The sequence below is a fragment of the Canis aureus genome, chromosome X (genome assembly GCF_053574225.1).
Source record: "Canis aureus isolate CA01 chromosome X, VMU_Caureus_v.1.0, whole genome shotgun sequence".
NCBI classification, from domain to species: Eukaryota; Metazoa; Chordata; class Mammalia; order Carnivora; family Canidae; genus Canis; species Canis aureus.
In genome coordinates this window covers 13,566,040-13,593,972 of record NC_135649.1, presented here as the reverse complement: position 1 = coordinate 13,593,972, position 27,933 = coordinate 13,566,040, and the positions used below count along the sequence as shown (strand labels likewise).

Genomic DNA, 27,933 nt, shown 5'->3' with positions numbered 1-27,933 from the left:
CTTGCTGCTTGGCAAATGATTGTTACTGAGACTTGGATTAGCAGGCCTCCCAGAAATGCTTGCTGGGATATTTGTGTGGGGGCAGGTGGAAGAGCCACGGACCACGAGGCACTGCTCCAGCTGGCTGCCGGTAGAGCTAATGCTGTCCTTAGTTCTTGAGCCTCAGAATGGTGACTTTCTGACTCTTGTCAACTGGACTAGCCAGGTTCAGCTAACTTATTAGTACCTAGCTCTGTTGTAATGCAGACTTGTTTGATTTGGTTTACTTGTCCCTTAATCTGGGGTGACAGATTGGGTTTCACCAGCATTGCACCCCGGCTGCTACCCGAGGAAGAGACAGGTGGCATTCATCCTAAGGAGTCAGGACGCAAACTTGTGTTCCTTGTTCCCTTCCAGAGCCTGACTACTGATAACTTTTACCTCTGGGATCCTTCGGTAGGTTTTCTCAGACAAAATGACAAGCTACTTTGTCATTGGTAATCATAATCAAAACTGTGATTGCCATCAGGAATCATTTCCTCAACAACTGGATCTGTGCCTGTGCTCTGCTACCCCTTAAGGGGAGAGGAATGAAAAAAAAAAAAAAGTGGAGGGGGGGAGGAATGAGAGAGATAGTCTTATGCCAGGAGAGCATTTGGTCTGGTGTGGGAGACAGTGTGGTGAGTGTTGTGGTGGGGGAAGCACACAGGGTGTCAACGGGGGGCACAGAGGAGGGGCACCATTCTCATCCTTGGGACTTTTCAGAAACTTCCTGAGGAAATGTTTCCTGATCTGAGTCTTGAAAGGGAAACCAAGTTATTAGACAAAACCAAGAATGGGAATTCAGCCCAATTAAAGGAAGAGAAGAGTTTGACTACAGTGTAAGATGTAAGGAGAGTAGCAGAGTGAGATAATAATATTAATAACAACAGCAATTCTGTTATTATACTCTATTTATATACATGTATTATTAACATTAATATAATATATTATTGATTAAATATAATACTAACTTACATATTACTGTTATTATAGCAGATAACACCTAGCACTTGCCATGCGTCAGTCACTGTTCACTATTTAATGATTGATAACTCATTTATTTTTATATTTTTTAAAGATTTTATTTATTTATTCATGAGAGACACACAGGAAGAGAGGCAGAGACAGAAGCAGGTTCCATGCAGGAAGCCTGATGTGGGACTCGGTGCCCTCAGCCAACCGCTGAGCCACTCAGGCATCCCTGATAACTCATTTAAATGTCCAAGCAAAACAGCTAATAATTTTAATGGCTAAAATTTAATGAGCACACGTTGTACACCAGGCACTAGACTAAATGGTCTTAATGCATGATCTAATTTAATCCATTTTTTTTAAAAAAAGATTTTATGTATTTATTCATGAGAGACACAGGAAGAGAGGCAGAGACGCAGGCAGAGGGAGAAGCAGGCTCCATGCAGGGAGCCTGACGTGGGACTCGTTCCCAGGACCCCGGGATCATGCCCTGAGCCGAAGGCGGATGCTCAACCACCGAGCCAGTCAAGCGTCCCTAATCTAATCTTATTTTATTCCTAGTATATAGACTAGGCAACTGAGCTTCAGAGAGATTTAAGTCATGAACCCCAGGCCACATAGATCACAAATATCTGAGCTGGGATTTGAACCCCAAGACTGATTCTTGACCACTAGGTTACAGAGAAGCAGCTGTTCCCTTTCAGTGCCTGTTGGACAGACACCACTATGGTGAAAAATGATCCCACCTTAGGTAAGATTGCCTGGATGCTAATTCAGCCTCTTGGAATTCTTTCTGGAATAAGGCAGGTTACAATAAAATAATGTGCACCCAAATGGATCCTGAAGCCAACACAGAGCTGAAAACTGATTACTTCTAAAGAAGGATCTCTCTGTGCAAGACTTGACAGGGTTCAGAAAACATTATTGGGCAGAATTTCTGCCTCCGTGAGAAGATCTGGGGTCCTGTTAGGTCTGTTTTAGAAACACCGTGAAGCCCGTCTAGCCAGAGTAAACAGAGCATCACAAATTGGGTTCCAATGCCAATGGCAAGGAGCTCTTTGTGCAAAAGGGCTCAATCTTCCTTCCAGGCCATGGAAAGCCAATTTCCTGTCTGGCAAAGCTTGACCTAGGTTGCATCCAGCTGCACTCCTCTGGGACTTGTGATACCACCTCTGCAACTTTGATTGTGTCTGTGGCTTCAGCTCTGTTTGCTTTTATACCTGAGTTCTGGCCCTGGCTCTCACATCCATTAGCTGTGTGATTGTGGGTGTGTCCCTTAACCTCTGAACTTTCCTCACCCATCATGTGGAGTTATTGGTTCTCACCTCCCTACCTCTCCAGATTGTGGGGGATAAAATGAGGTGATATGTGGGCCGAGGCTTAGAGAATGAAAAACATGAAATGAACATAAGGGGTGATTCTTATCCTCTGTCCATTTGGCTTGTCTCCTGCATTGACATTTTAAAATTCATTACGGACAGGAATATAACTTTCTCCTGACTTTTGGGAACTTGAGAATAGGAGTCTGTTAGTTTTGTTGAGCATTTGCCCAGAGGCCATCTTTGTGCTTCTGGCAACCTACTTTATTAGCCCTTAGCAGCTGTGTATTTCTTTCATATTATTATGATTTTATTTTGTAGAGTTTCTAGAGAGTGCTTCAACCCCCTGCCCTGCCCCGCCCCTGCTTCCTTTTGAAAATAGTGGCTCTTGGTTGTCCTCTGAGCTCTTGAATAGTAGCAAAAGCCCCAAGCAGGCCTGAGCAGACTCCTTTCACTTGTGTGGGTGAGCACACTAATGGCAGTAATTAATTGCGCGGGGCAGGGCTTTGTAAACTAAGGACAAGTGAGTGAGTCATGGTACACAGGCTGACCCCCTCACCTGGGCAGCCTCTGAGGACACCTGCCTCAGATCATTAAGGCCTCTTGCCCAATTGAGTCTGACCGCCTCTGCTGGTGGGAGTGAACAAAGCCAAGCTTTTACTAGCTGGAGTGCAGAGATGAATAGAATTAGGCTCTTCGGCCAGGCCTGGCCCAGACAGCTGCTCATGCAAAGGGGTTTCAAATGAACGTGTTTCTATTTAGAGCGTGTATGTTTTGATTGAATTTGAAGAAAAGCATGAGGTGGCTCCCCCTTTGGAAAACAAACTAATTATGTACTCCCGTGTTGTCTGGTGGTTGGAAGCTGGACATGTCCACAACAGCACTTCATGGAAAGAATTTTCTTCCCTGTTGAACGTGAGACTTGTCTGCAGGACCACAGCTGGTGCTTTTGCAAAATCACATGGCTAGTGGATTAAAAGGACCCTGTAGGGAAACCTTGAGCAGAGTAAATGTTCTTTTTTTTTTTTAATTGGGACTACCACTTCATAATTTTTGTGTTCCATTAATTTGAATTGGTACATGTTGGGTTTTCCCTGGAATCTGGATATAGGGTCGGGTCTCGTAAGGTGATTTGTTCTGTGTGCAGTTGAAAGGGTTCCAGGGAGGCAAGAGCTGGTGGACCAAGTGACACCCCAAGGCAGTTATTGGACTGAACCATTTGCATTTCCATTCAGGTCATGCTGTCTCGGCCAAGCTGTTGACTTAGCGCTGTTTTGACTTGGGTGGCTTTGACTCTTCCATTCAGGCTTTAGAAACATCATTGAGTTAACAGGCCACACACCAATTCACCCTTCTCCCTCCCTACTCTTCAATCCCTTTGTGTTAGATAAGGAGGCCTTTCCCTGCTACAAAAAGGTAGCAGGCCTAAGTTTCCATGAGCTCTATGCCCCTTATACCACCCCCAATTTAGTCTTTGTGCAAGGCTGCTTTTGTTTCCCTCCAAGAATTAAAAGTTAATTGATACCTCAAATGGATGTTGGTCACAAAGCATTTCGCCATCCAATGCAGTCCTGCATCCCATTAGATTAACCCTCTTCTTCAGTTCATTGTAAATAAACATCCCACCACAAAAAAAGCTTACCTACCTGAAGAATTGTATTCATTTGGGTTCTGCAGTAGGGCTAAAATTCTATGACAATGTCACTGGGTTAATTAATTTAGATTAATGACTCTTGGAGTCCTGTTTTCCTTTGCCGTTCCTATTTGTCACAGACTGCTGAACAAGTATTTCCAAATGTCTGAATTTATCAGGCTATCCAGAGTTCTTCCAGAGATGGGTAGTCATCTCAGCCCTAGACCTCTAATTGCAATACTGAAAATCCTCCTAAATGAATCAAATGTTGGATCCTGATGTGATGATCCAATATAGATGGGCTGTACATTCGTATTGTTCTGATAGTTTGTTTTCAGAGAAGAGAAATATGTAGGTTCTCTTCCAAACATGGAAGAAAAACATTTTCAGGGGGTCAACTAAAGGTGCAGTGGAATTCACCCAATTAAGTTGAGAAATACAGAAATAAAGGACATACTTATGTTAGATTTTGCAGTTACTCCAGAGTCTGCAAGAGTGTACACCAGTGTTCTGACCTGTCCTGGAAGAATCTGGGTTTTAATAAGGTGTTCTGGAATTTTGGGGTTTAGATATGAGGAAGTTATCACTAATGATAAACAAACCTTCCCCATTAGCTAGTTTTTGTTAACTCTTAGCTAAGGCCACACAAATAGAATAATTTTTGCTGCCATTAGAAACATGGGTTTTCTTTTTCTTATAGGCTAAGCTAATCATTAATTCAGTAACATGGTGGAAGGGCTTGGTGGGCATTTAATATACACTTAATCAGGGTTCCTATTTCTATTCCAGATGGTCCCACCTGCCACATAATGTTTCCCACACCTTGTGGCGTATCAAAATGAAACCATGACTTCTCCAAAGAAGTCATACAAATGGCCAAGAGGCACATGAAGAGGTGCTCAACATCATCAGTCATAAAGGAAATATAAATCAAAACCACGATGAGAGATTATTTCACACCCACAAGAGTAGCGAAAATGAAACAATCAGATATAGTGAGTGTTGGCCAGGACATGGAGAAATTGGAGCTCTCTTACTTTGTTGATGGGAATGTAAAATATGGTGTAGCCATTTGGGAGAACAGTCTGGCAGTTCTTCAAAATGTTAAACATAGGTTACCACATGACCCAGAAGTTCCACTTGTAGGTGAAACCCAAGGGAATGGAAAGCATATGTCTACACAAAAACTTGTACTCAAATGTTTAAAGCAGCATTATTCATGAGAGCCAAAATGTGGGAACAACCCAATTGTCCATTGATGGATGAGTGGATCAACCAAATGTAAAATATCCTTACAGTAGAATATTATTCAGCCCTGCAATGGAATGAAGTGCTGATACATGGTGTAACATGGGTGAATCTTGAAAACACTGGGCTAAGTTGAAGAAGCCAGACACAAAAGGGCACAGAGAAAAGCAATCTTTTGGGCAGCCTGTGGTTTAGCGCCTGCCTTTGGCTCAGGGTGTGATCCTCGAGTCCTGGGATCTAGTCCCACATCAGGCTCCCTGCATGGAGCCTGCTTCTCCCTCTGCCTGTGTCTCTGCACCTCTGTGTGTGTGTGTGTGTGTGTGTGTGTGTCTCATGAATAAATAGATTTTAAAAACAAAAAAAATTATTAAAAAAAGAAAAGCAAAAAAAAAATATCTTTTGCCTACTACATTCAAGGTATTATGAATAACCAAAAAAGCCAAAAGCAAGAAAATATGATTTTCCTTGCAATGGGTACTCAAGGGCTTAAGGGTGTTTCAGTGACTCAGTACTTTGGTTTATATTTAGATGAAAGTAAATTGGTCCCTATTAGTTTTCTAAGCCATCCCCAAAATTCTAGTTGTATTTTGTATTTTGAAGTTTTCTGGCTCATTGGTTCAAGTGATGGAGTAAGGGCAAGCTGGTGGGTGGAACTTTTTAGCCTTTGTAACAAACATTTCCTCTGAGTTGCAGTCAGGTCTGTCAAAGCTCAAAGCTGGTGGTGGGAAACATTTAGACTTGCATACTGAAATGTTTAATTATAGAACAAATATTTCCTTCTGAAAGGAGAATAGCCACCTGCACTTGTATAGCTGACGACTTAAGCCATTTGGAAATATCAGGTCCTCCTTTCCTTTGGTACCAACCTCTCCTTGATCAGAAAAATAAGCAATCCTGTCACTGTGGCCCAGAAACTGAAGGGAGCGGTATGCCCAGCCCACTGATTACTTACCAGTAAAGATAGTGACTCATGTTTTTGAGTTCTTACCAGGCAGCACTATACTAAATGATTTGCACCCGTCATTGTTAAATCCTCACACCTCGATCAGATAGATTTTATTATCATCTCTACAGGTGGTGAAGCTGAAGCACGAAAAGATCACACATCTACCAACCTGAGATTTAATGCCATGACTGTGATGCCAGAGTCCTGCCCTTAGCCACAACAGTGTTATCATGCGCCTTAGCTTTTCAGACTTCTCAATTTTTTAAATGCATGGGATTCCTATAGCTCTGTGACTATAGCATTGATGCTCAATTGGGGGTGCTTTTGTCCCCCAGGGGATATTTGGAAATATCTGGAGACGGTTTGGGTGGTCATGACTGGGGTTTAGGGTGGGAAATGCTACTGGCATTTAGTGGGTAGACATCAGGAGATGTCAAGGGTGCTGCTAAACAGGGCAGTAAGAGGACCACTGGACAGCCCAGGTGGCTCAGCAGTTTAGCACCGCCTGGGGCCCAGGGTGTGATCCTGGAGACCCGGGATCGAGTCCCACATCGGGCTCCCTGCATGGAGCCTGCTTCTTCCTGAGCCTGTGTCTCTGCCTCTCTCTCTGTGTCTCTCATGAATAAATAAATAAAATCTCTTTTTATAATAAATTTATTTTTTATTGGTGTTCAATTTACCAACATACAGAATAACACCCAGTCCTCATCCTGTCAAGTGTCCCCCTCAGTGCCCGTCACCCAGTCACCCCCACCCCCTGCCCTCCTCCCCTTCCACCACCCCTAGTTCGTTTCCCAGAGTTAGGAGTCTTTATATTCTGTCTCCCTTTCTGATATTTCCCACACATTTCTTCTCCCTTCCCTTCTATTCCCTTTCACTATTATTTATATTCCCCAAATGAATGAGACCATATAATGTTTGTCCTTCTCCGATTGACTTACTTCACTCAGCATAATACCCTCCAGTTCCATCCACGTTGAAGCAAATGGTGGGTATCTGTCATTTCTAATGGCTGAGTAAAAAATCTTAAAAAAAAAAAAGAGGACCACTAACAGCGTCACGCTGAGCCACTTTGGCACTGCAGACAAAAGGGAAAAATCAGCAAGAGCAATCCTGCCTTCTTTCAGTTTTGACATTTTGTTTATCGTGGATTTTTTGGCATCAATTTTGATCTAAGAATATATTAAAGTAGTATTTTTTTTAATTTTTTTATTTATTTATGATAGTCACAGAGAGAGAGAGAGAGAGAGAGAGAGGCAGAGACACAGGCAGAGGGAGAAGCAGGCTCCATGCACCGAGAGCCCGATGTGGGATTCGATCCCGGGTCTCCAGGATCGCGCCCTGGGCCAAAGGCAGGCGCTAACCCGCTGCGCCACCCCGGGATCCCTATATTAAAGTAGTATTAATCCTCGTTACTAAAATTTTTGGTGTCCCCTTACATTTTGTGCCCAAGGCAAGTGCCTCCCCCTGGCCCTGGCCCTGGCCCTGGCCCTGGCCCTGGCCCTGCGGCTAAACATTCTTCAGTGTATAGGACAGCCCCCAACGCCAAGACTTATCTGGCCCCAAATGTCAGTCTTTTTTTTTTTAATAATTTTTTTAAAGATTTTATTTATTTATGAGAGAGAGAGAGAGAGAGAGAGAGAAAGAGAGAAAGAGAGGCAGAGACACAGGCGGAGGGAGAAGCAGGCTCCATGCAGGGAGCCCGACATGGGACTCGATCCTGGGTCTCCAGAATCAGGCCCTGGGCCGAAGGTGGTGCTAAACCGCTGAGCCACCAGGGCTGCCCCCCAAATGTCAGTCTTGCTGAGATTGAGAAACATAGACTAGAAGCAGTGGAGGGATTTTCCCCATGGAAAGGCAAAGAGCATAAAGGGAAGCGCAAATACCAAGCTATTACTCCAGCCCGGGGACTGCCAGCCGTTCCTCTCGCACAGGTGTCGTCTGCCTCTGCCGCCCGCCCCGGGCCCCCAGGCTGCCCTGCCCTCCAGCACCCGAGCTGTCATCTCGCTGTGAACTGGGTCATTGAACTGCGCTTGCACATGCTCGCAGAAACCATGCAGCAGGTTGCTCCAACTACACCCACGTAGACCCGGGTGGTTGCCCCCAGCCACAGAAATAGGTTTCAGATCCTCTGCTGATAAATTTGGGGGCCGTTTTGCTAAAGAGCGTTGCTGATGGCACGTTGGGGGCCGCGGGGAGACACGGTCAGTTGTTGCCACTCAGGTGCTCCAGACTGTCTTTCCCGATGTCATGTCCTACTTTGACAGGAGCGCTAACCGGGTTTTATTTTATTTTATTTTTTATTTTTTTTTAAAGATTTTATTTATTAGACAGAGAGAGACAGACAGACAGACACACAGAGAGAGAGAGAGAGAGAGACAGAGACAGAGACAGAGACAGAGACACAGGCGGAGGAAGAAGCAGGCCCCATGCAGGGAGCCCAACGTGGGACTCGATCCAGGGACTCCAGGATCACGCTCTGAGCTGAAGGCGACGCTAAACCGCCGAGCCACCCAGGGGTCCCCGCTAACCAGGTTTTAAACCACACGGCTGTTCTGTTCTCGGCAAAAACGCCCTGTCCCTGCTTCTTGCTGCTCTGAGCAGGAAAGGATGCGGCGGGGCTGCGGGGACTTGCTGACGGCCTGAAGTTCAAATCCCTCCTCCTCTGTTTAGTAGATGCACGACCTCGGCCAAAGCAGGTAGCCTCTCTCGGCCTCGGTTTTCAGGGCCAGGCAGGATAATATCACGTAGCCGGTGGAGGCATTAGGGGGAGAACGAAATGTGATAGGTTGTGTAACCTAATACTCACTGAAGGTTAGTTCTGTTCCCTCCTGGGAAAAGTGTATCAGGACAGGTGAATTTTATTCAAAGGAAAGGCTTGGTGGTTCTGATTTTTCAGACATAGAAAAACGTCTTACTTCTCTTGGGAGAAAAATAAACTTGATTTAATCATCTCGAGCTGAAATAACGGTAGAACGTCAGAACCTTGTAAAGTTCTTAGAAGATTTCACCATACAGATCCATCCGAACATCACTTTAAGGCTAGCAAGCTGTTAATTTATTTGTCCACTTTTTCCTGAAGTAGATCTTTACCTTATTCCTAAAGCCATCTGGGCTGGTTTAGCTGGGCCAGAACCCAGAGCTAATGAGGCCAAGGTCAGGGCTGGATCCCCATGGGGAGCAGTTAGCTCTGCTCCCGTCTTTGGCCCGACCCTGGTCCCCTAACCCTACCAGCTGGCTTTCTACCATGTGTTTGCTCCAGGGGGGGTGAGAAGAAGAGTGTGGCTGTGGACCCTCACTACCAGCAATATAGCTGAAGGCCTGAGTGTTTGTGTGAAAAGGCTGCATGAGAAAACCGATTCCCCAATTCCACTGGGCCTTGACGACAGATGATCAGCATTGATGGTCATATAAAGGCACCGATCGCAGTACAGTTTATAATTATTTTCTTCCTAATTTATCTCCTTTTCCTGAATGACTGGCCCCATCAGAGAGTGGCAGCCACTTCCTGATGCTCCGACATGGTCCTTGGTCATTTAAGGCTGCATAGCTGATGCCTGCTGTTGTCAGCAATGCTGTGGCAAGAACCTTCTGTGAAGCTTGCAACCAAGGTTAAACATTGGGAAGAGGCTCTTGTTAGTAGCATCCCATTACTGTTGCTATGATACCTTTGGTGCGTTGACTACAAAGCATCAACAAAAAACCTCCTGATCCGAGGTGGAGGCAGTTTTTCATGTGGCTTTTGATTTGTCTTCTGTTGCATGTGTGTCTTTTAAAGGGCATTTGCTGACCCATTGCACCCGTATCACAGAACAGCACATGTTTTACCATTTTGGTTGTAAACAGAAAAATTATCCACTCAAATCCCCAGTAAAGAGATGGTTTCTCCCAGGACTTTTTACCTGTCTCATTCATTAGTCTCAAAACAGGAATGAAACCAATGTAAAATTATATCTCATTTGCACTCTCATCTTCAGTGTTTTACGGGCCTTCTTCGCCTTTTGGAAGCATTTCTGGTAGCACCATACGTAAAAACAGAAACTATATTTTGTACGAATACAATTATATACAGTTCAGGTAAAGAAATGTCAGAGGGAAGACTAAGAACATTTCCGGGCATGGCTATTTGTTATGGAAAATTTCCAGCATGTAAAAAAGTAGATTAATACAATGAACCCTCGGTACCAATCACCCAGTTTTCATGACCATGCTTGTTTCATCTCTCCCCTAATCTACCCCCCTTCCTAATTATTTTGAAGGAAACTTAAGATATCTCATTTCACCCATAACTATTTTTTTTAAAGATTTTATTTATTTATTCATGGGAAACACACAACACACACACACAGAAACAGAGAGAGAGAGGCAGAGACACAGGCAGAGGGAGAAGCAGGCTCCATGCAGGGAGCCCGATGTGGGACTCGATCCTGGGACTGTGGGATCACGCCCTGGGCCAAAGGCAGACACTCAACCACTGAGCCACCCAGGTGCCCCTCACCCATACCTACTTTAATAGATAGTGCTGCAACATAAAGATGTCAAGAACATTTTAAATAGATTTGAAAAATGGCAGAAAATCATGTGATGGGGGAAATATCTTGAGTAATGTTGGCTCTCCTGGTACCACATTTTTTTGCATCACAGACTTAAAACCTGAAGAATTGATTGAAGAGAGCAGAAGGGAACAGGATGTTTGGGAGCCCTTAGAGGACTGTCACGAGATAAAGCAAAGATATGGATAGCAAGGTGGGTGATCCAGAAGAAGTCTGCCACCAAGCTGTCCTGCAGACTGTGGCTGGGAAGAAGTCAGAAAGAAGAGTTGGGTCAATGATAAGAAGAGCAGCTCATCCAAAGGAGTACACCAAGTGAGGGGTGCCTGGGTGGCTCAGTCGGTTAAATTGTCTGCCTTTGGCTCATGTCTTGATCTCAGGGTCCTGGGATCAAGCCCTATGTCAGGCTTCCTGCTCCTCGGGGAGCCCACCTCTCCCTGTCCCTCTGCCTGCTGCTCCCCTTGCTTGTGCTCTCTCCACAAAATCTTTAAATAAATAATAAAATCTTTAAAAAGAAAAGTAGTAAACCAAGTGAGATTTGAGCAGATTGCTCTTATTTCTTTAAAAGTGACCCTGAGGTGGTGGAAAGGGAGGTGGGCGGGGGGTGGGGGTGACTGGGGGACGGGCACTGAGGGGGGCACTTGATGGGATGAGCACTGGGTGTTATGTTATATGTTGGCAAATTGAACTCCAATAAAAAAATAATAAAAATAAAAAATAAAAGATAAAAGTGACCCTGAAATCATCATAACGGTTGCCAAGATCTCGTGAGCACTTACTATATACATTGTACAGTTTGTGGATTATCTCCTGTAATCCTCAAAGTGTCAGCGCTATGTACTGTTCTTGTCCCCATTTTATAGATGAGCAAAGTGAAGCCTAGAGAGGTCTGAGGGCGGGGCTGTGATTCGAATGTAATCAGCCTGACCCCAGTGCCATGTTTGTAACTACCGGTCTGCCTTTCAACCAGCTTTGAAAGCAGTAGATTAAGGGTTCAGTATAGCTGTTTTAAGACTTCTGTCTTTGACCAGTGAGATTTAGAAAATGGATAGTCTTAAATTCGTGGGCACTGAGCCTTTTGTGAAACTCAGCTAAAGCTCATACCTGGTGATTTGGAGCACATGCCTCCATTCATTCATTTATTCATTCATTCAGCAAACAGTATGTGAGCAAGACACTGTGCTATGCCTGGACCATTCCTGCCCGGGTGAACCCTTGAGTGTAAACTCTTTGCTTCGGTGTGAGTGTACCTCTTTCAAAAGTGAAGAATGCCAAAATTAAAGCTTGAATGCTCAGTCATTTGAACTCTCGGCTGTGAGTAACAGAGACATTCATTCTGTAGTTTAGGCAAAAAGGAAGAATTTATACAGACCCTGGGGTTCTCAAGGAACCCAGGGGATAATGCAGTTGGACTTCAAGAATGACCTGGGGCCAGACATTGGGTTAGTGGTTGGGACTTTTCTTTCACTCCCTCTCGTCCCTGCCCCTCTCTGCATGTCAACTTGAATCTTTCTTTCTCTGCTCCCCAGGCTGCATGACAGTAGATGGCTATCCCTGGCATCCGCATTGGCACTATAGGTCCAGCTACTCAGGTTAAGCCCAAGTTTCTCTTCGTCTCAATTGCAAATTCATAGTCGGCTGCCCACAGTTGAGTCAGTCACCTGTGGTCAAGGGATGGGGGAGTCACACTGTACAGACATGGCTGCTGGTAGCCCCCCTCCCATAACCCCTCCATGAAGAAGGTGGGGTAGTATCCAGGGAAGGAAGGCAGGGGGAAGGCCAGTAAGACAATCTAATAGGCATTCAATGAAGAAAATGGTAACAGGGGATCCCTGGGTGGCGCAGCGGTTTAGCGCCTGCCTTTGGCCCAGGGCGCGATCCTGGAGACCCGGGATCGAATCCCACGTCAGGCTCCCGGTGCATGGAGCCTGCTTCTCCCTCTGCCTGTGTCTCTGCCTCTCTCTATCTCTCTCTGTGTGACTATCATAAGTAAATAAAAATTAAAAAAAAAAGAAAATGGTAACAAATACTATAGAAGCACATTAAAATACATGTATTCTAGTTTCTAATACTTCTTTTTAAAAAACATTTATTTTTATTTATTTATTTATTTATTTATTTATTTATTTATTTATTTATGGGAGAGAGAGTGGGCCAGGGGACAGAGAGAGAGGGAGAGAGAGAATCTTTTTTTTTTTTTTTTTTTTTTGAGAGAGAGAATCTTAAGCAGACTCCCCGCTGAGCACAGAGTCCAATCCCAGGGCTCCATCTCACGACCCTGAGATCATGACCCGAGCAGAAACCAAGAGCTGGATGCTTAATCGACTGCACCACCCAGGTGCCCCTCTTATACTTCTTTCTGAGATGGAAATTAGGAAGCCAACAAATCAAATAATACTCAAATATCTGCCATTTGTCCACAGGCACAATCATGACAATTATTATATAACATGTATCCCACAGTATCAAATGACTTGTCTTGATTCTAGATAGAAACATTTGAAGTCTATCAGTTGGACTACCAAAAGAAAATTCTCACTGAGTACCTCCCATGGCCAGTGGAAACTTTTTCAGTTTTATTTCAGGTACCTAAAAGTTTCTAAATTGGAGAGAGAACTTTGAAACCTTATGCTTACTCAAGTTCTTGAGACTGCAAAAGGAATTTGCTTTTTACTTTCTGTACTTTTGGCAGTTAGGAGAATACAATGAATGCTACATGTCCCTGAGCACTGGTAATTGTGCTTTTAAAAATAATGCTTCCAGTTCCAAATTATACTCAGAATTAATCCCATAATACTCAAAAAATGCATTGCATTCTTATAGTGGGTGCCTTTTTGCTTTTAGCATTAGCTAATATGTCACTGTGCCTCACAAATAACACTGCCTATTGTATACTTGACTTTGCGTGTAACTGTGTGGTTGAAAGTAAGAAAAATCTTTCCTAGGTGGGGTGGTGATTTTCAGCTATTTAATTCAGTTTCACACTCAGTGAAGGAGAATGCTAGCAGTTATAGCAACATTATTATTGGAATTGGCCCGACTCATCAATGGCCTCCAATATTTGGCCAGTGAGACCTGGCAACAGTTGTGAAGATGCAGGCTACATGGAACTGAAGAGCCTGTCTGCGTTTTTCATTCCTTCTTGGGGAAGATGCAGCTTTTGTCAGAAGAGGGGGAGGCTCAACTCCTCAGGAAGGCGCTCTGTCCAAAAAGAAGCTGACTTTCTAGTTTAGACTCATGAAAAGTCATTGAGGGGATGCATGTAAATAAGAATTGCAGGGTCAATCCATCTGTCTTTAAGCCAGAATGATGCTTAACATTCCAGACCATGGCCTTCTGCAAACCACCAGAAGCCTCTTCAAAGGCCACCCCTGCCCTGTTCCCACCCTGCTAGCACAAGGAGGAAAATCCATCTTGAGATCTTTATTTTTTTTTAAGATTTTATTTATTTATTCATGAGAGACAGAGAGAGAGAGAGAGAGAGAGGCAGAGACATAGGCTAGAGAGAGAAACAGGCTCCATGCAGGGAGCCCGATGCGGGACTTGATCTGGGATTCCAGGATCACGCCCTGGGCTGAAGGCAGGCACTCAACCGCTGAGCCACCCAGGCGTCCCCAATCTTGAGATCTTTAATAAGAACAATCGATAACCTTCTTATACTGCTTTACCATTTACAGATCACTTCCATGGGCAGCTTCTCATTGGATTAGAACCATCCATTTTACAGAGAAGGCTATTTGGTGTAAGAGAGAATACGCAACCTCTCTGTGGTTCCAATGCCAGGAAGTCACAAAGCCAGGACTGAAATCTAGGTCTTTGGCCCCAAATCCTGTTCTTTCCCAAGCATACACAAATGGCTTCTCTCATAGGTATGTATAGTTGGGACATCTCCAGGCCAAAGGATACCATGGCTTCTTGTCTCAAAGGAACTTGACAAGATTTAAGGACAGTTGTGTAGAGCAGGGATAAGGAAGTTGCTGTGTCATAGCTCCACGTCTAGCAAACGGATTACCACAGTTAATGATACATTAAGATTCCTCACAATTGCATCAAAAAACACACTTTGGAACTTTCGGGAGTGATGTGCAGGAGAAATAGAGCCTAGTCTGATAAGACGTTTGAAGACCTTTATTAGTATTTACTTACCTAGCTCGTGTTCCTGTTCTCTGAACATACCCCCACCTCACACTCCGGAAAAAGTAGGAAGGACATTGGGAAGTCCTTCCTAGCATTTTTTAAATACTTGATTTTGTTCAGATTTGTCCAGACAACAGATGTAGGCATCTGCTTTGGGGAAGTCTGTAGAATCACCTTTATAAAGTGAGCTCCATTTTATGATTTTAAAATGACTTGATTTCTAAAACCTTGGCAGTTTTCTCTAGAGGCACAGCAGTATTGTGAAGGGAGATCAGCCTGTCGTCCTAGAGTGTTTTTCTTACAGGGTTGTGTTTGCTTTTCTGTTATTCTCTGTCTTGTAGATGCTGCTGCAAAGCTATTGTTTATCTAATTTTCAATTATGAGCATGAGTACATTGGAGACTTATAATTATTTTAACTCCTCCCGTACAGATTCCTAACTAGAGATACTACCGAGGACACAGCCAGGACATGCTGTTGAACATGCTGTTGAGCCTCTTTTAAGTTTATATAAACACTGAATATAAATATCAACCTCACTGCACCCCCCCCCCCTCTGGAAAGGAAAGTTCTGGTGCTTATGCAGTCAGAATTTTCTACATAGAAATCCGAGTGAAAGAGGACAAGATTTTAATGGGTGATAATAGTTGCATTATGGCCAGTTAGTTGCCCCTTGATTGTGTAGCAGAGTGAACTCTTTGCTTGATACATTCCCACCTGAACCAAACACTGTTATCTTCCTATTTCTTACACCCTTTCCCACTCACCTGGAACCGAACACTTCCCTTTGTTGTATCTTATCTAAGAACAAGGAAATGCCACTAGCTACAGGTAAATATGACCTTTGTGAACTAGCAGAAATGTTCCTCAATGGAATGGCTTGGAGCTCTGGTTTCCAACATGAGATTCATTTCAAAGTGGCCTAGTCAGAGTTTATACTTAACCATGGATTCCTTTGGAGTTGCTGGTGGTTTGTTGAGGCAATTGTGCCTAATGCTAGTAAAAACTGTATTACTTGCATTTATGGAAGTTTTGTTAAAATTTCTTAAAACAAGGAGTCAATACTATAACATTGAAAAAAATATAATTAGTTGACTTTGTGATAGAAACTAGTGGTACCGACTGCTAAATGGGGCTTGAACTTATAGCCCTGAGATCAAGGCCTGAGCTGAGATCCAGTCAGTCACTGAACCAACTGAGCCACCCCAGCGCCCCTAAATGGATATTCTTTATAAAATATCATCAGGGGTGACTAGATGGTTCAGTTGGTTAAGCATCCTACTCTTGATTTCGGCTCCGGTCATGATCTTCAGGTCATGAGATCAAGCCCCACATCAGGGGGGCTGAGTGTGGAGTCTGCTTGAGTCACTCCATACTGAGTGTGGAGTCTGCTTGAGATTCTCTCTCTCCCTCTCCCTCTGCCCCTCCCTTATGCTCTCTGTCTCTGTCTAAATAAATAAATAAATAAATAAATAAATAAATAAATAAATTTTAAAAAGTCATCAAATACATATATTTAGGAAGTTGTAAAGACAAATTATTGTATAAAAATAGGTTTGCCAGAACATACACAGTGCTTAGTTAAATATGAATATTAGATAAACAATGAGTAACTCTTTTGTTTAAGTCTGCCCCATGCAATATTTTGGATCCACTTACACTAAAAAATTTTTGGTTTATCTGTAATTCAGATTTAACTGGGCCTCTTGTATTTTTATTTGTTAAATCTGGTAAGCCTAGTAAATAACACCTATTTCTCCATGATATGAAACCATCAGATCAAGTAATTCTTAATACACAGCTCAACTGAAACAAGCCTGTTAATAATGGGCAATCGACTGGAAAAGAGTATGTTTCAGCAGAATATCTATTAGTCTATTTTACAAATAATGTTAGAATTTTGTATAACGAAGTATATGCTTTGTATTCATTCTTAGAGCTCAAGGATCCTATGTTGTAATTAACCAATTTCTAGTAGACCACCCTGCCTTCTCATGTATGGATAACACTAGAAGGAGGTTGCAAATAACTAAAGGGACTAAATAGTTGATATATATCTGTTTTGTTGTTGTTATTTATTATTCTTATTCTTAGCAGCAGCAGCAACAATAACGAGGACTCACTATATGCCAGGCATTGTACTTGTAATGCCTTTTCTCAGATTGACTCCTTGTAACAGCTTCCTGAGTAGGATTTATTATTATTCTCCTTTTCAAGATGATGATTCTGTAGCTCAGAAAGGTTATATAATTAGCCCAAGAGCTACTTGGCAGAACAAATTCTAGAATTCTAAGTTTCTGATCACTCTGCTGAATTCCTTCTGTAAATGACTAACTCTGTACAGAGGTATCTCAACTTAAGATATGGGCCATGCTTTCACTTAAGTATCCATGGTATGGATTAATGTTGGAAAATTCTGCCTTGAGTTTTCAGATCTCACAAATAGTATAATAATACCAACTTAAGGACATTGTAGTTTGAGAATCGAAAACTGTTGAGAAGAATTTCATCTCATCAATTTCATTAATTTTATTTCGTACCTCATTCCAGAAAGCATTTCAAGCAACTTGATAACTTTTGTGCTGATTTATTTTCTGTTAAGATCAGGTTTTTAAAAAAATTTTGTTGGGAATGCCTACTCAGTCATTTATTTAGCAAATGCTCTGAAAGCATTGCTGTGCTTGACTCTTGCCCTTAAGGAACATCACCTGGTCTGGGAGGGAGATAGTTAAAACAGAATCATGGCAAAGTCGTCTCTCAAAGACTTGGAAATCATCCAGAGATTAAATCTGTTCCAACATAACCTGAAACAAGAAGAAAGACAATCGAAATGATTTCCACCCATCCCTGACCCAATTCAGAAATTACCACAAGTCTTGTGTTTTGCACTTTTCCTCTGAGCTCAGTGTTAGCACCCTCTGGGCTTCCCTCCCTTCAAGGAAGAACTGGCTGCACTTTCTCAGCTGCCCCTTTTGTCACCTGATCTAGGATAAAAAGGAATTGGGAACTTTTGATGACTGCTCCTGCAAGGCCACATCTGATGGACTGCCCTCGGGTGGGAAGATGAGCCTCTTGATGGATAACCTCGCTTAACCAGATGGCCTCCCCATTAGATCACATTCAAGATGTACTGGCTCCCATGCTTCCTCCGTGAAATTCCACAGAGTTAGAAGAACTCTAATTTTCTGGATGAGGATACTGAGCCTCAGAAAAGGGAGGGGACATGCTAGGGGAAACAGCTAAGCAATTATAGAGTCAAGACTAGAACCTGGGCCTTCTGGTTTCCAGCCAAAAAGTCCTGGTTTCATACTGTTGAGCTTTGTACTGTCTTCAAACTGAATGTGGTCCTCACGGTCTCCTCTTTGGTCTAGAAACAGATTCTGTGGGGTGTCTCATAGAATGTAGCCATCATTTGCCACGACCAGACGCATGCCCAATGAGAGTCCTGAAATAAATGACATATTCTCTCAGGTCGGAAAGCTTTCACATTTCAAGGCACACATTTGAAGCATAAACTAACAGCTCTTCCCCCACCAAAACAAAGCAGTTAGTAGTTTGTTGTTATTCCTGGGGAAACATCTTTCAAAACATGGTTTTTGGAGTTCTCTGAAGGAAGAAACTGGAAAGTTGGGGACAGAGGCATAGTAATAACCAGGTACAAGAAGTGGCATCCCAGAGGGTGGATTACAACCGGGCAGCTCTAATAATACCCGAGTCACTTCTGTTGATTGGGAAAGAGGAAGATGGATTTCTCTTTAAAGGCATTCTCATTCTTTATATATGTGTTCTAGGTAATAGCATTTGATTCCTGACTTTATCGAGCTCTCTATGAATAAACCAGAGCTGTTACCAAACTGTTTGAAAATAGCCAGCCAGAGAAAAAGGCAATCAGCACAGTTATTTGGTAATGCATAGAGACCGAGCTGAATTTGTGTGGCATTTTGTAGATCCTGCTTTGGTCAGGGAAGCCAGGATCAATAATTAACATTTCCCAAATGCTTTAAAATTATTCATTGATCACAATAGCATGTCTGCAAAGATATTTCCATATGAGAAGCATAAGGCTCTGATCTGTTTAGATCAGACCACCTGGTCCCCAATTGGCAGCCCCCAATTTACAAATGAATCATGTCATGTTCCAGACGTTAGTATGTGAGTCAGTTGGAAACCTTGAGCATGTTTTCACGTAGAAACAATATTATTTATGATGGTTTGTTTTTTTCGGCTATGGCAAACACTCTTGCCCTTCATTTACACCAGGGGTTGACTTCCAAGTTTATTTAATCATGGTGTAATTGACAGGCAAAAGTGTCACCAGTTAGCCTAGCAAACTAGAGGTGTGAGATCCCTATTTCTCAGAAGATAATGACAAGAAATTAGTGTGTGGGTGCTGTGATTCAGATTGCAGAACTCAAATCTACCTACCCAGAACTTAAATCCCCCAGAATTGCTCTGTCTCTATCATTTCTTATTTGTAAAGGGTTGAACTAGAATAACCTGTTGTGGTGCAGTCAAGAGGCAGCTGCTGTGGGGAGACCTGGCGCCTGAGCAGCCGGCCTTGAGAATTCTATGGTAGGGCACTGCCACTCATTGGTTCTGTAATATTGGACAAGTGACCCCTGTCCCCTGAGTGGTATTCAGGAAAGTAGAGTAAGACCTGTGGGGGGGGATGTATTCCTGGTGTGCTTTGGTTCAAGCCGATGTCCCATCCCCGGCTCACTAGTTCTACCTGGAGAAGGGGGTGAAGGAATGAAAGAGGACTCAGGAAATAACAAGGTGTTCAAGTTCCTACTTTTAAAATTAGAAATATATATATATGAATATAGAAGTAATATGTGCCTATTGTAAACAAATTGTGAAATAGAAATATTAAACAGAAGAAAGTAAAATAATAATAATAATAATTTTACCACCCACAGAAAACTAACATTAATATTTTGGTAATTGTTTAACTAACATTAAATATAATGTTTCACTCAGCATAATACCCTCCAGTTCCATCCACGTTGAAGCAAATGGTGGGTATTTGTCATTTCTAATAGCTGAGTAATATTCCATTGTATACATAAACCACATCTTCTTTATCCATTCATCTTTCGTTGGACACCGAGGCTCCTTCCACAGTTTGGCTGTCGTGGCCATTGCTGCTAGAAACATCGGGGTGCAGGTGTCCCGGTGTTTCATTGCATTTGTATCTTTGGGGTAAATCCCCAACAGTGCAATTGCTGGGTCGTAGGGCAGGTATATTTTTAACTGTTTGAGGAACCTCCACACAGTTTTCCAGAGTGGCTGCACCAGTTCACATTCCCACCAACAGTGTAAGAGGGTTCCCTTTTCTCCGCATCCTCTCCAATATGTTCTCATTCATTTGGGGAATATAAATAATAGTGAAAGGGAAAAGAAGGGAAGGGGGAAGAAATGTGTGGGAAATATCAGAAAGGGAGACAGAACGTAAAGACTGCTAACTCTGGGAAACGAACTAGGGGTGGTAGAAGGGGAGGAGGGCGGGGGGTGGGAGTGAATGGGTGACGGGCACTGGGTGTTATTCTGTATATTAGTAAATTGAACACCAATAAAAAAAAAAAATAAGAAGCAAAAAAAAAAAAAAAAAACTAACATTAAATAATTTTTCTGTTTGTGAGCAAGCACACACCTTTTAAAAAGTTACAATGGGGGATCCCTGGGTGGCGCAGCGGTTTAGCGCCTGCCTTTGGCCCAGGGCGTGATCCTGGAGACCCGGGATCGAATCCCACATCGGGCTCTCGGTGCATGGAGCCTGCTTCTCCCTCTGCCTATGTCTCTGCCTCTCTCTGTCTCTCTCTGTGACTATCATAAATAAATAAAAATTAAAAAAAAAGTTACAATGGGATCCTACTAATATTGTTGGATGACTTCAAAAACTCTTAATAATAGCATATTGCTGATTATTTTCCGTGGTAAAAAATATGGGTCTACTTATTTCAAAAGCTTAGAAAATTTATAAGTAAATAACTATAGATCCACAGGAGCATTTTCAACCACCACTTGGTAACCTATTGTATGGAGAAAGTGTCATTTGTCTGACCAGTCCCCAACTCCTTTTTGATGCGCCATACAGACTTCCCTGCTTGGTTTATGCAGGCCCTGGAGAGCTATTGTTAGTATCTGTTCCCAAATTCACATTCGGTGGGGTCACACTGGTAGCTTAAAATGGCCACCCCGGGTGTGCTGACACCACAGAAATGAACAAATGCTACAAATGGGGCTGTTTCTTTCTCTCACTGCTGGGAGAGCTGGTTTACTAGCACAGCACAGAGCGTGCCTCAGCTCACTCTCTGCCCTCACTTTGCCTAGCTCAGCTGGTCCTGTGAAGGGGGATGCTTGGGAGCAAAGGAACCAGCAACAAATAATCACAGTAACAACCAGTCCTCAAACGTTGATAACAGACCCGTCTGTGGTTAATGCTCCCATCACAAAGTACAGGCATTGTATCCTAACAATGGTGCGTAAATAAATAATAATAAGGTTTTGGAGGCCAAGTGTTTTGGCAAATAAATTAAAGCTGTGTTATCTGTTAACCCAGTACCAAGTTTCTGATTGAATAGATTACAGATGAGTAGCCCAGCCAGCAAGAAGGAGCATCTAAAAGAAGACCACAAATGGTGGTTTTGCTTTTTGTTTGGGATTTGTGTTGTTTCTGCCGGGGAAAGAATGCTTACCAGTAGAATGGCTCCTGTGATCCCCAAATGATTGTTGTATTTATGTGGGACTTTAAACCCTGTGGGTGCAATACCGAGGATGAGGGCTGGGACTCTTGGGTTCTTCTTTTCTGGTCAGGGCAAGACTTACTTCTAGTTTTTGGAAGGGGTAGAAAAGAGGGCCAAAAAAATATGGGACTTATTACCCTTTGGGATGCCATAGACATGTCACTTCACTTCAAAAAGTGTGTTTTGCTTTTTGCTGGGACAAAGCAGCAAGGATATAGTGTTATAGGACACCTCATTAATCTCAGGGTTGTTACCTGCATCAGCTCATGTTTCTCTGTCCCTGACACAACACAGTACTTAGGGTGTCTCAGAAGCTGTGTTTTACAACATTCCTTTCCCTTATTCCCACATCACCTTTAGCAGCGTAGTGTGGGGGTGAAGTGTACCCGGAACCTGACACATCCGGGTTCAAAGCCCAGCCCCCCCACTTATAAACTATGTGACCCTGGCCATGTTTCATCAGATCCACTTTATGCCTCAGTTTCTTTAGACATAAAATGGGACGATAATGGGCCTGTCTTGTGAGAGTCAATTGAAATGATGCGTATCAAATGCTTATTACATTGCCTGGCACTTAGCAAGTCTAGTACCATCATAATTTTCCTGTATCGGTCTAGTTCTTTCCATCCATCTTACAGAAACGCTATCAAAAAGACTCTCCTGACTACTCTCATGTGCCCCTGCCTAGGTGATCTTTGAAATGACTCAGCCCCTGCTTTAACAAAACTCATCTCCTGCTAAGCACCACACACACTGCCTAGTTCACCGGAGCATCAGCTTTTTCTCATGAAACAGATCCTAGAATTTGTCTCCAACCTCCTTATCCTTCTAGGCCGGTGTCCTCCGAGAGTCTCCCACAATCCCCCCAGCCCACAGTGCTTTCATAAACTCACATAACTGATGTTCTCTAATTCTGTCTTCCTCTCAGGATTACCCACTTGGCCCTAACCTGTGACAGCTCTGGAGCTGCTATAACAGACTTGCATCCAACCCCCATGTCGTGTGATAACTGCTCCAGATTCGGAAGGCACAGGGGCAAGACCTACATCCGTCCACCCGTGTGTTGGAAATAGGTTTGCCAGATTCAGCAAATACAAATACAGGATTCCCAGTTACATTTGAATTTCACATAAGCAAAAGGTGATTTTTTGGTATGAGTATATCCCCAATATTGTATGGAGGAATATTTACACTAAACATTATTTATGGGTTATCTGGAATTCTAATTGAAAAGGGTATCCTATACTTTATCTGACAATCCTATGGGAATTGAGGAGAAAGGAGAAAGCAAAAGATCTGCGACAAATCCTGTGTATGCGGGTCCTCTGAGAAAATTGACTCATTTAATACTCACCTTTTAACTCATATCGTCACCTGGGTTCTCTGTCTACCAGGGCTAAAGTGTACAGTTGTGCACTGGGCACTCACAACATCATTTTGTCTTCATCATGTTGATATCAAGACATTTATTTTTAACCATTTTCTGGCAGATGCCAGTAAAGTGTCTTAATCTAACAATATCAATATATTTTGACAATTTGTTGGAAGATGGAATTAAGCATCTCAAGGAAGAGGCACCTTTTTCTGGTTTACGCTAAGGGGTCATATGGCCAGTGGTAACCCAGTCCCCATTGCAGATTAGCTATAAAATGTGCTACAGGATTTTTTAAACCATGAGTTGTGACCCATTAATGGGCTGGGAAATCGTTTCAGTGGGTCGCAACCAACATTAGTGATATAATGATGATGATGATAATGGAATAGAATATCAGAATGTATTCCACACAAGAAATGTGTTGTTAGAAGTTGTGATTTTATTTTACATGTTTTTGTCTCCTGTATGGTGAGAAAAAATATATTTTTGATTGTCTCTCACTGTCAGAAAGGTTTGAAAAGCACTAAAATGGTGGTAAAAACCTTGAAATCTTGAGATCAGATCAGGGTACAAATTCTGGCTCTGCTACATGAAGCTGTGTAACCTTAGGCAAATGACTTGACCTTTCTGGGCCTTGCTTACCCCATTTACAATTCGGGGATAATAATTGTGCCTGCCTCAAGGGTCGCACTGAGGATTTGATGAATTAATCCATGCAAAGCACTTAGCACAGGGCCTGGCATATAGCAGGGGATCAATGCAGTTTTTGCTGTTATTATCCATGATCGGTCCAGAGCTGCGAGGGTTGGGACAGACAGACTCACCAACTGTGTGAGCAGTGACAGCTGACAGCCAGATGTGGAAAGAAAGAGAATTCAGAATAATGCAAAAGCAGATGAGGTACAATAAAGGGTGTTCATATTGATGACCCTGAGTCATCAAGAAAAGGTTAAATGATGCCCAGAAAGTTCCATTGAATAAAACAAACTCGTAATACGTTTAGAAGCCTCTTCCAGTGCAAACTATCCAAATAAATAGGATGAACACTTAGCAGAAAATCTCAGTTAATTGGGCGATCAATTTATATGGAGTTCTGATTCCACCAAAGTTCTGGTTCTGCTGTATGTTCGGATAAACGAGATATTCTAGTCCTGTATTTTTCCTATAAGCAGATCTTGACTCCCAGGTAGGTTGCAGGCTCTCTGAGGACACAGACTGAACTTTGCATTCCTTCTGGATCCCCTGCAGAGTCCGCATGGGGTCAGCACAAGGCTGTTGTACCTAGGCTCCCTATTCCCCAGGCTAAAATGTGGGGGCAGTCCTCCACCCCATATGCAGGATCCTTCTGCAAACTGGATCCGGTCCTAGCCCACACTGTGGGGGGAGGGGTGGTGGTTTTTCCTTCGTCTTGCTGCTAGCTTGCTTTGGGAGATGAGTGATGGCAGCACGGATATTAAGTCTGCAACTCTTCTCTTTCATAGGCATGTTGCTGCTTGTTAATTCTTGCTAGATGCTCACCAGGGGTGTGTGTGTGTGTGTGGGGGGGGTGAGCATGCATTATGACTTGAGAGCTTTTTATTAGACTAGTGTTTTAAAATTCTTTTGAGTATGAACACCTCTTGTTAAAATAGCAATCATCTTTACCAAGCAAATCAAACAGCTAATCTTGGGGACCACTTGATAAATTTTTAAAAATTGGTCAGTAATCACTTCCAAATCCATGTTGGGTCTGCGGCACAGCAATGCAGTATTCATTTAGAAAGACCATGGGTTCTCTCCAAGCATGGACATGTGTGAAAGCTGCTTTTTAATGTTTGCTATTTTCATCCACCCTCCCAACTGCCACAATGATGATGGTTGTACTCTTAGAATGTAGTGGTTGAGAAAAAACACTTGGGCAAAAAGCAGCTAAGAATCTAATGGCACTTTAAATGAATCAATCATAGCTACATCTATCTACATTAAAAATAGCACACATATGAACTAGTCACATTTTTAAATATATTGCTCTGCTAGTTCCCTGTACTGATATTTCTTTAATGTCAGAAAGGGAGACAGAACATAAAGACTCCTAACTCTGGGAAATGAAATAGGGGTGGTGGAAGGGGAGGAGGGCGGGGAGTGGGGGTGAATGGGTGATGGGCACTTGACGGGATGAGCACTGGGTGTTATTCTGTATGTTGGCAAATTGAACACCAATAAAAAATAAATTTATTATAAGAAGAGATTTTATTTATTTATGAGAGAGAGAGAGAGAGAGAGAGAGAGGCAGAGACACAGGCAGAGGGAGAAGCAGGCTCCATGCAGGGAACCCAATGTGGGACTCCATCCAAGGTCTCCAGGATCAGGCCCTGGGCTGAAGGAGGCGCTAAACCGCTGAGCCACCCGGGCTGCCCTATACTGTTACTTCTTTGCAGTTGCATGACTTGTCATTATTTATTCATTTGTGGACTCCTGTTCCTCTGTGGCTGTCTCCTCCCCAACTCTGCGAGCCCCATGAGATCAGGGACCACGTCAACTTCTACTCACTCTTGTTTCTCCAAGGCTCAACACAGTACCTGCTACACACTCATGAAGTATTTGCTGAATGGGAGGAAAGGTTAAGTTTCTGAAGGTCTTTGAACCCCTGCTATTGCCTTGTTGTCACCCAGGCTGCTGTTAGAGGATGCAGGGGACTTGGTTCCACTTAAAAAAAGTTGCTAAATGTGGACATGGATGGCAGCCTTGCTAATGCAACTTCTGGGTTTCTCTGTGGCTCTAGTGGAACTAACCAAAACTGAGCTTTGCTGAAGTTCTCCAGAGGCAATAGGCCACACACCCCCAGGTGAGACTGAGTACACGTGGGTGTCAAACAGTGTCTGTAGGATGTTATTCAGCAAACATAAGTACAGTGTGCTCCTGGGAGATGGAACAGGGGACCTAAGTTAGTCACAGAGGTGAGGAGACGCTGTTTGAGCCAATGACAAGAGGATATGCATGAGAGCTACCTGGGCCCTGAAGTGGGGAAGAAGGGAGTGTGCTAGAGGGATAGAGAGAAGCTTGGCGATGCCCATCGAGGGTACTGAGGGGAAATCATTGGCCTCTGAGACAGTTTCTAAATCTTGAGATGCAACTCTGACATTACTAAGATGTAATGTCCCCTGAGGGGAATTGTCAGGTTCAACTTGTGTAAAGTAAACGAATACATAAGTAGACAAATAAGTGAATGTTTTTCTACTTTTCATCCCATTTGAGACATATGCCGGTAACATCTTGCTGACCATCCTGCATATTTGCAGGTACATATGTGCCCATGCATGCACGGGTGCACACACACACACACACACGCACGCGCAATTTTACCTAAATGGGACGATAGAATACAAGTTTTCACTCTGCACATCGTTCTTTAAACAATGTGCAGCCTTTGCTTCTTACATTCCATACTGTCCCTGCAAAGGTAACTGATGTGAATAACTGTCCATACCTCCATACATGCTTGCATAATCATATTTTTAAATTATTCTTTATTTTTATATGTATATATATTTTTTTTATTGGAGTTCAATTTGCCAACATATAGCATAACACCCAGTGCTCATCCCATCAAGTGCCCCCTCAGTGCCAGTCACCCAGTCACCCCCCAACCCCCGCCCACCTCCCCTTCCACTACCCCTTGTTCGTTTCCCAGTGTTAGGGGTCTCTCATGGTTTGTCACCCTCTCTGATATTTCGCACTCAGTTCCCCTCCTTTCCCTTATAATCCCTTTCACTATTTCTTATATTCTCCAAATGAGTGAAACCATATGATGATTGTCCTTCTCCGACTGACTTACTTCACTCAGCATAATACCCTCCAGGTCCCTCCACGTCGAAGCAAATGGTGGGTATTTGTCATTTCTAATGGCTGAGGAATATTCCATTGTATACATAGACCACATCTTCTTTATCCATTCACCTTTCGATGGACACCGAGGCTCCTTCCACAGTTTGGCTATTGTGGACATTGCTGCTATAAACATCGGGGTGCAGGTGTCCCAGCATTTCACTGCACCTGCATCTTTGGAGTAGACCCCCAGCAGCGCATGCTTGCATAATCATAGAGGACATTTACATTACACACAGATAAGGGATGTTTTGGACATTTAGCGTAGAACAGTGGCATGCTAGTAAATATACTGCCACGCCTTGCCTTTCTCACTCAAGAGTCCACCATAGAGACCACCTGAATCTGTTAAATGGTGATATAAAAGGCTATGGTTTGGTTGTGCACTTAACTCAGCCATACCTCTTCTCACAAACGTTCCCTCCACTCCCAGTGATTTTCTTTTCTTTTCTTTTTTAAGATTTTTAAAATTCGAGACTTAGAGAGGTAGCAAGGGAGAGCATGAGCAGGGGGGAGAGGGAGAAGCAGGGAGAGAGGGAAAAGCAAGCTCCCCACTGAGCAGGGAGCCCAATGTGGGGGCTCCATCCCAGGACCCTGGGATCATGACCTGAGCCAAAGGCAGACACTTAACTGACTGAGCCACCCAGGTGACCCCCCTCAGTGCTTTTATTTCTATGTAATAGATTCCCAAGAGTGCCATTGCTAGGTTGACGTGTATCTATATTTTTGATTTTAGTAGATAATACCAGATTCCTCTTCAGACAAGATATAAAGATTATCTTTTTTACCAGCGATATATGAGAGTATACTTTCTCCAACATTTCAAGCATCCACTTTGATAAAAAACAAATTTAGGACAACGCTTCAATTTGTGATTAGCTATTTGTCAGCTTAAATTATGAAATACTCTTGAATATGAAAAACAACTTGAGTATATTCAACCTCAAGGCCAGAGCCCTAAGTAGGAAGATGCTTTGACTTTATCCACTTTATCTTATTTTTTACATGTGATATATAATTTATTTCTCATGAAACCTGTGAGATCAGTACTATTATAATCCAATTTTCAGATAGGGAAACGGGCATGGAAAATACATACAGTTAAGTGATTAAGTAATTGGCC

The 27,933-nt window shown here is 43.0% G+C and overlaps 1 long non-coding RNA gene across 4 annotated transcripts in view; it reads left to right on the top strand.

Annotated features, from left to right (window-relative positions):
* The window catches only part of LOC144308471 (uncharacterized), a 349,376-nt gene that overhangs the window by 230,973 nt on the left and 90,470 nt on the right, over positions 1-27,933 (top strand). For all 4 annotated transcript variants that reach the window (XR_013374941.1, XR_013374939.1, XR_013374940.1 and 1 more), the window contains one exon: positions 22,500-22,711. This is a non-coding gene — a long non-coding RNA (uncharacterized LOC144308471). The remainder of the gene's footprint in view (positions 1-22,499; positions 22,712-27,933) is intronic.